Consider the following 12,503-nt stretch of genomic DNA (forward strand, 5'->3'; position numbering starts at 1 on the left):
CCTGCTCTTTCTGTGGACTCGAGCTCAAATTCTTTTGTGCAGCGAAGTTGGGAACCTGACCCGGCCACCCACAGGCAGCATCGGCACAGAAGGTCACAAAGAAGACACTGGGAAACCCCATAAGCGAGAAACTGGAAACCGCGCACTCTGGTCACGATGAAAAGATAATGAGAATTTATCAACGGTACTATTGTAAAGGGCCCTTCCACCTGGAAGTTTAAAAACAACTCTTGGGTGAAAGGAGAAGTCCAAACTGAAATTATAGAATGTCTTTTGAAAGTGTGATTGTAATAAAAACTTGTGGTTGCTGCCTGCTTTGCTGACGGTGGCTCATCCCCTGTGGCCAACCTGGGCTGGCCCTGGTGGGTGTGCATGGGCCTGACGCCCCCGGCTCTGCACCGCCCGCCCAGCCCCTGCACTGCTGCTTCCTGCCCTGCGGTTGCCTGTGACCCCCCAGCTCTGTTAGCCTTCGTCCATAAAGTCACACGGCGCCCCTCAGAGAGGCTGTGGCTGACCACACCAGAGGGGTAGCCTCAGTCCTTACCATGAGGGCTATTCTTTCTGTCCTTTTCTTTTTTCTTTTTTTTTTTTTTTTGGGATGGAGTTTCAATCTTGTTGCCCAGGCTGGAGTGTAGTGGTGTGATCTCAGCTCACTGAAACCTCTGCCTCCCAGGTTCAAGCAACTCTTGTGCCTCAGCCTCCCAAGTAGCTGGGATTACAGGCACCCGCCACCACACCTGGCTAATTTTATTATTATTATTTTTAGTAGAGATGGGGATTCACCATGTTTGCCAGGCTGATCTCAAACTCCTGACCTCAGGTGATCCACCTGCCTTGGCCTCCCAAAGTGCTGGGATTACAGGTGTGAGCCACTGCACCCGGCCTATTCTTTCTTTTATAGCATGTATTGCTTTTTAAAATTGTGGTAAAATACACATAACAGAATTTACCATTTTAACCATTTGTTAAGCGTACAGTTCAGTGGCCTTAAGCACCTTCACACTGTTGCACGACCATCACCACCGTCATCTCCGGCTCTCTTCATCTTTCCACACTGAAACCATCCCCATCAAACACTCATCCCTACGTCTCACTCCCCAGCCCCAGCGGACACTATTCTACTCTCCGTCTCTATCAATTTGACTATTTGGCTGGGGCGCGGTGGCTCATGCTCGTAATCCCTGCACTTCGGGAGGCCAAGGCAGGAGGATCACATGAGTCCAGGAGTCCCAGACCAGCCTGGGCAACATGGCCAGACCCCATCCCTACAAAAACTACAAAAATTATCCAGGCATGGTGGTAACTGCCCGTAGTCCCAGCTACTCAGGTGGCTGAGGTGGGAGGATCACCTGAGCCCAGGAGGTTGAGGGTGCAGTGAGCTGTGATTGCACCACTGCACTCCAGCGTGGGCAACTGGGCAAGACTTTGTCTCAAAAGTAAAAATAAAAATATCCGACTACTCTAGAGACTCCTTAAGGTGCATCCCTGTTGTAGCAGGTGTCAGAATGTCCTTCCTTGTTAAGGCTAAACAGTGTCCCATTGAATGTATATTCCATGTTTCATGCATTCATCTGTCAGTGGGCACTGAGTCGCTTCCTTCCACCTCTTGGCTGTTATGAATAATGCTGCTATGACCATGGAGGTACAAAAAGCATGTATTGCTTTATTTTTTTAAGACAGGGTCTCACTCTGTTTTCCAGACTGGAGTGTGATCTTGACTCACTGCAGCCTTGACCTCCCCAGCTCAAGCAATCTTCCCCACTGAGTAGCTGGGACTACAGGTGGCGCCACCACACACGCTAATTTTTCTATTTTTTATAGAGACGGGGAGCTCACTGTGTTGCCCAGGCTGGTCTTATACTCCTGAGCTCAAGGGGCCCTCCCACCTTACCTCCCAGAGTGTTGAGATGACAGGCGTGAGCCACCGCACCTGGCCCATGGATTAGTTTTTAAATTACCTCTTTATATGTTTAAATACTGTATTTGTATCTCCTAGCAACCCCCCAGAGTGAAATCAATGGGGGTGAAGCCCTCGTCTCCTGTTTGCCCGTGATATGATGCATGTGATATGATAGCCCATGATATGATGGCCTGTGATATGATAGCACATGACATGATAGCCCATGACATAGCCTGTGATATGATAGCACGTGACATGATAGCCTGTGATATGATGACCCTTGATATATGCGTGTCCCATGGCGGGCACTCTCAATACTGTTTTCAGAGGCGGCTCAGCAGCTCCTCTCATATCCCTTGATGATGTGACTTAGTCAGTGCTCCTGCCCCGTGGCAGAACCTCTGTCCTCTTCCCCGTGAATCTGACCAGCCCCGTGGGCTTTGACCACTGAATAGGAAGGGATGCAATGCCAATTCCAGGCCAATTCTAAGTGGCCTGGCAGGTTTTGCTCTTGCTGTCTTGGGAGTGCTCGGTCAAAAGAAGTCCAGGCTGCCCTGCAGTTCTCCACAGGGAGAGATTTTGTCCCCAGAGGACATCTGGAGGCGTATTTAGTTGTCACACTGGGTGGGGGGATGCTACTGCTGTCCAGCAGGTGGAGGCCAGGGGTGCTGCTAAACCTCCTTCAGTGCACAGGGCAGCCCACAGCAGAGAACAATCTGGCCCAGCACCAACAGCTCGGAGTTAAGAAGCCCCACACTAAAGACCGAGTGGACAGAGAGGCCCTGAGATAAAGGGCCACGGAGGAGACAGAGGCCCAGCCCTCCAGCCAGGGCGCCCCCAGTCCAAACTGCAGCTGCATGAGTGACCCTGGCTGGCGCCACCTGCAGCAGAAATGAGCCACCCTGGCTGAGCCCAGCTCAATCAACCCGCAGAATTGTGAGAAATGGTAAGACAGTCATTTTAAAGTCACCAAGCTTTACAGTGATTTGTTACCAAGCAATACATATCTGAAACAGCAATCAATAAAAATCTGTTGAGTAAATATAACCCTCCTGCAGTCGCTAATTCAGAACCATCCTTTGGTTCCACTGAACTGAAGCCTATACGGCCAAGTGGAAGCCTCGCCCACAGCCTCAGGGAAGTCAGGTTCACAAAAACATTTTTTAATTGTTTCTTCTTTGAGACAGAGTCTCGCTGTATTGCCCAGGCTGGGGTGCAGTGGTACAATCATAGCTCATTGCAGCCCCAACCTCCAGGACTCAAGCGATCCTCCCCCCTCAGCCACCCATGTGCTGTGACCACAGGAGGGCACCACCATGCCTGGCTTATTTACGCATTTATTTATTTGTCACAGAAATGGGTCTCACCATGTTGTCCAGGCTAGTCTCGAACTTCTGGGCTTAAGGGATCCTCCTGCCTTGGCCTCCCAAGTAGCTGGGACCACAGGAGCCCGTCATCACACCCAGATAATTTACTTATTTTTTTTGTAGCGACAGGGATCTCACTATGTTGCCCAGGCTGGTCTCAAACTCTGGGGCTCAAGGGATCCTCCTGCCTCAGCCTCCTAGAGTGCTGGGATTACAGGCATGAGCCACTGCACCCGGCCCTAAAATCTTGATCCGTACCAGTGTTTTACCAAGCCAAAAACATTGCAAAACCCCTAAAACTAAACCTGGTTCTGCTCACTTCTTTCTCAAGCCACAAAAACCAAGGTTGATCATCAACAGCCTCTGAGTATTTCAAAAGCTTCTTATGGGAAGGTGGTATCTCGAGACACTGGCCTTGGAATGAGCGGCGGGGGGGCCTTCCCCATCCCTGGGATGGGACAGGTTCACAGCAAACAGAGACACAGCGCCATCACCAGCACTCCCCATATGCCAGGGGAAGTGCAGCTGGCAGGGCAGAGCCCGTGGGTCCCGAGAATGACTTTCCTGAATTTTCCTGATGTCTCCTGAGCCTCTGGTTGCCCGTTTCTTCTCTTTGCTGTTGTAGTGTTGAGAGAGAAGAGCAGAGCTTCTCCCATGGTGACCGCAAGCCAGGTTCCAGGTGGGCACTGAGCGTTGTTCAGCTTCCTTATGGGAGAAACTTGTGATTTCACAGCACACATTTTACTTGGAGCTGCAGCTTTGATTTGGCTAATAGGGTTAAAACACTGGAAAGCATACACAACACAATTGTAAGTGATTTGGTTTTATTTGTGTGATGCCAGCCTGTGCCTGTCAGTATCCCTTAATTTGAAAGCCTGTAATTCACATCATGGACTTCCTCTGCAGGCCATGAAAATTCAACTTCAAAATCAATTATCTAGATTTTTTTTTTTAAACTGACTGTTTATTGCTCAACTCTCACCAATAAGTAACGTTGGTGAGCTCGCTCACTCGGGACCTCACGGGGAGGCAGAGAGGCCAGCATGGGGCAAGGGTTCCCGGCCAGCTCTAAAACGAACACGTCATTCAAGTAACACTTTCCCCAACTCAGCGGGGAAGGTGCCCCGTTCCCCGCTCCACAGCATTGTAGGGAAACTGCATTGTCTGCACAGCAGAAGCATAGCAACAGTCAGCAATGCCGCCTGCCAGTTCTAACACAGCGGGTCCACATTCTCCAGCCTCCGCAACACCTTCCCCTTTAGTGACTGTCGACATAAAAACAGAGCAAAACATCTAAGTGAAAAACGGCTTTATCTGAGAGTAATATGCAAGTAGGGTTGCCAATCGGGACATACATACAGGTCAGGGGGTACCCTCTGGTGTGGACGGAGAACAAAGGAGAGGTTTCCGGTTTTATGAAGGAAAGAGGAGGTTATGCAAGCTGTTTTAAAACGAAGCTCATTGGCACCGGCAGCAACTTAAGGGAGCGGATTGGCAAGCATCAGGGGTTGCTGAGTGCCACTTGTGACCCTGGAGTACGTTGCCCTGACAGGCGCACACTGGGCCGTGAGACCAGGTGGAAGCGGCTAGCTGTTCTGCCACTGGCTGTCCTGTGTGACTCCTGGAGTGAGCTGCGGTGTGCGAACTTTTCTGGAGAGAGCTCCTGTTATCAGCCAAATCGTGGGTGAGAGTCCCCCCTTCATGGCTGTCCCGGCTTTGCCAGGGTTTGACATGAGCAGCTCCATTTTTGTTTTTTGTTTTTTTTTGAGACGGAGTCTTGCTCTGTCACCCAGGCTGGAGTGCGGTGGTGCGATCTCAGCTCACTGCAACCTCCGCGTCCCAGGCTCAAGCAATTCTCCTGCCTCAGCCTCCTGAGTAGCTGGGACTACAGGTGCCCGCCACCATGCTCAGCTAATTTTTGTATTTTTAGTAGAGACGGGGATTTCACCATGTTGGCCAGGCTGGTCTGGAACTCCTGACCTCAGGCAATCCACCCACCTCAGCTTCCCAAAGTGCTGGGATTACAGGCGTGAGGCACTGCGCCCCGCCTCCATTTTGAATCTGACAACGTTCACGTAACCAAAGAAATGAACTCGAGCCCCACCTTCTGCAGCCACAGGAACCTCGAATGCTGCGGAGGCTTCCCACCGACCCTTCGCTTCTCCCAGTGGGCCGCCCGTCCACTTGGGCTCCAAATGCCTGCCCCAGTCCTCACCGCCCTCTGCCTGCTGCCCCGCCCTCTGGTCCCCACACAGCGCACAGCCCTCCCTTGACCCACCGGGCAGAGCACCTGGTGTGGCCAATTCTCAGGGTCAGGGTCAGGGTCAGGGTCAGGCTTAGGGCTGCCTGATTCTCAGTGCAAAGATGAGTAAAGCTCGCAGGAGACTGAGCAGGGAGAGGCCAGGGTGAAGGGAAGGCAGGCGCGAGGGGACACGGCACTGGGGTGAGCAGGGTCCCCAAAGCTCATGTCCGCCCAGAGCCTCAGAAGGAGACCACTAAGGTAAGAACTGACATAAGACCATGCCAGATGGTCCGGGGGCCCCTAAATGCGATGACATGTGTCATTAGTAGAGGAGAACAGGAAGGCATGTGGAGGCAGAGGCGGAGACTGCGGCGACACGGCCACGGGAACGCCCGGACCCCTGAGGCTGGAAGAGGCGACAAGAGCCTCCTCTGGAGCCTTCGCAGGAAGCATGACCCTCCCACCCCTAACGCTTGGATTTCACACTGCTGGCCTCCAGGGCTGTGGGAGAATACGTTTCTGTTGTTTAATGCCACTGGCAGATGGTGACGTGCCACGGCAGACACGGGGGACCCACACAATGGGCAGCACCTGCCGCTGGACCTCAGACCCTGTCCCTCCGTCCCCAGGAGGCCAGCTCGCCCTCACATAGGGGGACCTCAGACCCTGTCCCTCCGTCCCCAGGAGGCCAGCTCACCCTCACATAGGGGGACCTCAGACCCTGTCCCTCCCTCCCCAGGAGGCCAGCTCACCCTTGCACAGGGGGACCTCAGACCCTGTCCCTCCCTCCCCAGGAGGCCAGCTCGCCCTCACACAGGGGGACCTCAGACCCTGTCCCTCTCTCCCCAGGAGGCCAGCTCACCCTTGCACAGGGGGACCTCAGACCCTGTCCCTCCCTCCCCAGGAGGCCAGCTCACCCTCGCATGGGGGACCTGAGACCCTGTCTCTCCTCCCTCCCCAGGAGGTTCTCACACTGGACAGCTGAGACCCTGTCCCTCCCTCCCCAGAGGTCCTCACATGAGGGAACCTGAGACCTTGTCCCTCCTCCCCGGAAGGCCCTCACACCAGGGGCCCTGCTGCCAAGGGCCCCTTCTCCCTTCTCCAGCTCTGCAGGTCCAGCAGCCCTCAAAACCCTGATCTTCTCCTCCCTAGGGAAATGTCCTTTCTTCTCACATTCCAAATCTCCCCCTTGCAGAAATACATTCATCCTGCTGACACTGATGTGCCCTAGAGTGGGAGGTCAGCCACGCCACTTAGGAAGTGGGGCAAGTCTCCCCGGAGACGGCATTTTCAGCACTGAACACAGCACTGGTCCCCCAGGACGCTGATCGTGTGTGGGGGGAGGACAGGCCTCATGGAAGGAGCTCTCGACGAAGGGGTCTCCTGAGGACCGTCCTGCAGTGGTGCCCAGAGCCAGAGAAAGGGCCTGTCAGTTTCTGTTCCCAGGCCCCAGTTTTCCACAGTGCTGAGGGGCCTGACACGGACACAACACCGGGGGTTCGGCTTTGTTTTATCTTCGTGTGAGGGTGTTTCTCACAGCTCAGGTCATGATCCTTGGTCCGTGACACCCTCATCACTGGGTTTCTTCCTTCTTAGAAGAACATGTAACAACCATCCATGAATTCTCACCAACATGAACCCTAGGCTTTTACTGGAATGTGCTGCCCCCTGTGGGGTGTCAGGCCCCAAGCCTCTAGCCTCCCCTCCTAGGGTCCAGACACCAGACTCCAGAATCTTGAGTTGATGGTTTTTGGTCTCCTCTGATAGGTAGGCAGGTAGGCAGGTGGGTGGGCGGGCAGGTGGGCAGATGGATGGATAGATAGATAGATAGACAGACAGACAGACAGACAGACAGAGAGATCGCTGGATAGAGATTGAAGGAAATAATGCATACAGTGGTCCATTTCCAAGACACTGTGCCTTAAATCGGCTTAGGCCAGCAGAAACAGGATAGACTAGGCCCCTGCTTGGACAGCCAGCACTGACTTGTTGCCCCCACCCCCCCTTAGTTGCCCTCACCCAAACCAAAGTTTAGTCTAAGATGAAAGTTTACTAGCCTGCAAAATAGCTCGTTTTTTCTGTTCTTATCAGCCTGCCCAGCTACTTAGGTCATAAGTCAAATACTTGAAAAGCCCCCGAGCTGACTAGGATTGCAATGCATTGTGGGCCGCAACAAAATGCAGCCAGACAACCCTAAAGAAAACACCTACAGCCCCTGCCCAACAACCAATAGGCAACGTCCGGGAAGACTGTGACACCCCCCCCCCCCATCATACTCAGCCTATGAGGCACCGGGGGAGGGACCTGCGCACTAGGGGATAAATTGCTTGTTGAAATCGTGCTAGGTGTGCCTGTCCATCAGACACCCGACCTTGCAAGATCGTCATTAAAAGTCTCACTTTCACTGTTCTCCAAGTTTCTAAGTCCATTCTTTGGGTTGGGATGGTTAAATTTGTTTCTCACAAGATGATAGATAGAAAGATAGATAATAGATGGATAGATGATAGATAGATAATAGATAGACTAGATAGATAGATAGATAGATAGATAGATAGATAGATAGATAGATAGAGACATACATGCATAGATGACAGAGAGATAGGAGAGATAAATAAGAGGGATAAAGAGACAGAAAGATGGAGATGTGACAGATGATGGAGAGGTAGCTAAGTAGATGACTAAAAAGTTTCATTAAGTCTGTAAAGCTGTATTTTTCCTGTCGCATTTCTATAAAGCATTGTAAAGTGACTTATGTCAGAGCATTGGCTTGATGTGGTCTTCTGGGACGCCCTTGTGTACCTGGCCCAGCACCGCCGGCACGCGGCCCCACTGCTCCGTACTGTGGCTCACTCACCGCAGTGTGTGATGTTCCTTCGCGTGACCACAGCACTTCCTTAACCCATTCTCTGCTGAAGGCCATTTTGGTTGTTTCAAGACTTTTGGTCTTGTGAACAGTGCAACTGTTCACAGTAACATTCACACCCACGTCTCCTGATATTCACATGCAAGACGTTTTTCTGGGTGATATGCCAGAAAGAGATTGCTCAGGTATGAGGGACACCAACATTCACCTCCACAGAATCCGCCCCACTGTCTCCCCACATGGCTGTGCCAATTTATCTCTAACCGCACAATCCATGAGATCCCAGCAGAGAACAGTCTCTGCCGCACGTAGCATCACCAGACTCTGAATGTTTGCTCATCTCCATCTGTGGCTGTCACTCCCTGGGAGCTTCTGAAACACAGCATTTCTCCTGTGTGCAGGTCTGTGCTCTCGGCCCCCACATTGCCTATCCTCTTTGTGACTCTGGGTGTCATTAATCTATTCTTGTACCAACCCTTCGTCGGGTATGTTTGTTGCACATCTCTTTTTCCAGTTTGTAATTTAACCTTTTGTTTTAAGATACATTTTAACGAATGAAAGTTTTTAATTTTCTTGTCAAATTTATCAATTTTTTAATGAGATTTTCTATTTGTATCTTAAGAAATTATCCAAATCACACAGAAATTCATTTTTATTTTCTTGTAAAAGTTTTTTGGGGACCTGGTGAGGTGGCTCACACCTGTAATCCCAGCACTTTGGGAGGCCAAGGTGGGAGGATCCCTTGAGGCCAACAGTTCAAGCCCAGCCTGGGCAACCTATTCAGACCCCATCTCTACAGAAAGATTTTTTTTTCAATTAGCTGGACAAGATGACTCACATTTGTAATCTCAGCACTTTGGAAGGCTGAGAGGTGGGAGGATCGCTTGAGCCCAGGAGTTCAAGACCAGCCTGGGCAATATAGGGGCTCTCTATCTACAAAAAAAAAAAAAAAAAATTTTTTTTAATTAGCTGGACACTGTGGTGTGTACCTACGGTGCCAGCTACTCAGGAGGCTGAGGCAGGAAGATTGCTTGAACCTGGGAGGTCAAGGCTGCAGTGAGTTGCACCACTGCACTCCAGCCTGGGAGACAGAGCGAGACTCTGTCTCAAAAAAAAAAGGTTTTCAAGTTTTGCTCTTGACATTCACACCCTTGATTGAGCCTGGATTTATTTTGTGGATGGTGTGCGATGGGTACCCAATGGGACATCCCATGCAGACAGCTCCCATCTCTGCTCTGTGTATTGAAGAGGCCCTCGAGACCCTGATCTTGCTCACCCCTCCCACATTGGTGAGCAGGCCTATTTCTGGGTGCATTGTTCTGCCTCGCCGGGCAACTGTGGATCCCGGTAAGGACGCTGCACTCTCTTAACTGCCACAGCTTCAGCAGGACATGTGGTGTCTGCTGGCCCAGGTCTGCCTCTTCCATGAGCTTTTGCCTGGCTGTGATTCTCAGCCCCCTCCCCTTTCCAGCTGCGGAACCTGGAGCAACTCAGCCCTCTCCCCCAGCCCGTTTCTCCCTGTGAAACAGGGATCACGTGGCGGCCTCCACCCAGGGCTGAGCTGCAGCTGGAGAGGAAACGCATGCGTGATGATGGCCCCGCAAATGCCTCTGGTGTGTTCAGTCCCTAAATATTCCTTCTCTCACAAGAGTGTTTGGCCATCTGGGGTAAACACCAAGCTCCTGAAGGCCCAGTGTCTGAAGGCAGCAGGTCTCCGTTGACAGAAACACACTGAGGCACAGAGGCTGGCGGCTGACAGCCTGCAGGGAAGCTGTCCCCAACATCCTCCAACTCTGGGATGCCTTGCAAGGAGAACCCTCCCCTCAGGAGTGAGGGAAAGGAACCTGCAGGCAGAGCCAGGCCAGCAGCCAGGCCATGGTGTAAGCCTGGCCCCCACACATACAGCTCGGAGGGCCACCCAGGGAAAGGTGCCTGCCCAGGGCCCCAGGGAGAGGCAGGCAATGGCGGTCCCTCCAGCTGAGCCCTGGACCACGGTTCTAGAGACATGGTGGGGGTCGAGGGGATGCACCCTGGCCCCGTGAAACCTGCACGACCCCCCACCTCCATCAAGCCGAGATGGAGGCCCAGCTAGAGCAGCAAGCGGCCCCTCCGGAGGGCTCCGGAACACACAGGAGACTTGAAGCCCTGGTAACCATGGCGACTACCGTGGGAACATCAGGGACATTTAACAAAGGACGACTTGGTTTTCTGATTTTAGCTCTGCTTCCCAGCCGTACCCTCCGATGCACAGCCCACCCCTCTGAGACCTCCCCCAGATCAAGGTCACTTGTCCTGTGGTCCTGGGGGTCCCAGTGCAGAGGTTCCAATGCCCCCAGTGGCCACATGTTCTCAACCCTCAGGTGGCAGACGAGGCCCAGCACCCAGGAGGGATTGGAGCAGGGACCCCAGGTAGACTTGGGGGAGGTGGGTGTTTGGAGAGAAGGGGGATGGATGTGTTTGGAGAGAAGGGGGATGGATGAGTTTGGAGAGAAGGGGGATGGATGAGTTTGGAGAGAAGGGGGATGGATGAGTTTGGAGAGAAGGGGGATGGATGAGTTTGGAGAGAAGGGGATGGATGAGTTTGGAGAGAAGGGGGATGGATGAGTTTGGGGAGAAGGGGGATGGATGAGTTTGGGGAGAAGGGGGATGGATGAGTTTGGGGAGAAGGGGGATGGATGAGTTTGGGGAGAAGGGGGATGGATGGGAGCTGCTGACACAGAGAGGTGGGTCCAGCCAGGCAGAGGGGTTCTTCTGCCATCACCATCCACTGCTCACGGACCACCCACGGGGCACGTGCCCCCTGCTATCCAGTCCCGCTCATCAAACATATGAATTCATGATTTATGGCAAATTCAATGATCATTCTTTATTCCTCACCATTTCTTTTTACTTTATTTATTCATTCAACAAAATTACCGATCGTCTGCTGAGGGGCTGGCTGGACAGACCTGAATTCCAGGGATCCCTGCTCCAGAGAGCGACCTGCCAACACCCATCTCACCTGGGAGTGTGGGGGCAGGGGAGGGAAGGCCAGGGTCAGCGGCCTGGGGAGGAAGGGTGCGAGCCCAGCCCCAGCACCCACAGCCAAGCCACGCAGCTCCCAGCACCGCCATGGGCCAGGGAAGTCTGGGGCCTGGCCTCACTGCTGCCTCAAAACCCTCTCTCACCCACCCAGAGGTTTCCCAGCTGGACACTCAGCGGTTTTCCCAGAGCCTCTCATTCTCCATTGCTGAGCCAGTGATGCATAGCTGCCCCCAACCAGCCCCCAGTGCCAAGAGAAGGAGCCCCCATGACATTAGGGGAACCTGAGGACAGTGGTGGGGAGGGCAGAGAAGCTCTGCTATAGCCTGGAGATTCTGGAGCTTCAGCCAGGAGGGCCGCTGCCAGGGGAGGGGCTGGAGGGAGGTCCCCAGCCCCAGACTCTCCCGGTCCTTGAGGGCCGGACTCTCAGCCACTCCCACCTTCCAGTTCTCCAGGACGCCCCCACCCCAGTATCCGGTGGTGCCCACCTCAGCCCAGTCAGCGTCGGGGGGCCCTGCCCCACCCGTACCTCATCTATGCCCTCACTGGGTGGCCCAGGCCCACCCTCCCCAGGCCAGGTCCTGGGCCTCCTGCGTGCCTCCATCCACCCCATGCCCATCAGACCTCACCTCCTGCATCCCACCGGGGCCTCCCAGACGGGCACCCACCCCCATCATGGGCTGCAGACTATAGCTGGCCGGCCTTTCTGGGATCCCAGACCTGAGCCCATAGCTGGGGTTCACAGGCATTAAGGCCGGCCTGCTCCTCCCGGATCCAAGCTTCTTGGGCCACCAGGTTTTGTTCATCACTGTCCTCTCTGACCCCAATAACGTTCACTGCTAGAAATGACCACCTGACAGGCCCTCCCCACGCTCAGGACCGGGGGCACAGGCCTCACTGTTGAGAGCCCACATGGGAGGGGAGTGAGCCCCACAGCTCAGGCGCCAAGACTGCAGGGAGCAGCAGGCACCCCCATCCCAGCTCTGCAGCCCCCGTCTCCCGCTCAGGGCCTCTTGGTTCTGATGTGCTCCTCTCTGCGTGTCTGAGCTGTGCCGAGGGGGCACGGACAGATGCATTTCAAACTCATGTCAGCAAGCATGGACAGGTGCA

Source organism: Nomascus leucogenys, chromosome 16 (assembly GCF_006542625.1).
Source record: "Nomascus leucogenys isolate Asia chromosome 16, Asia_NLE_v1, whole genome shotgun sequence".
Taxonomy (NCBI): Eukaryota; Metazoa; Chordata; class Mammalia; order Primates; family Hylobatidae; genus Nomascus; species Nomascus leucogenys.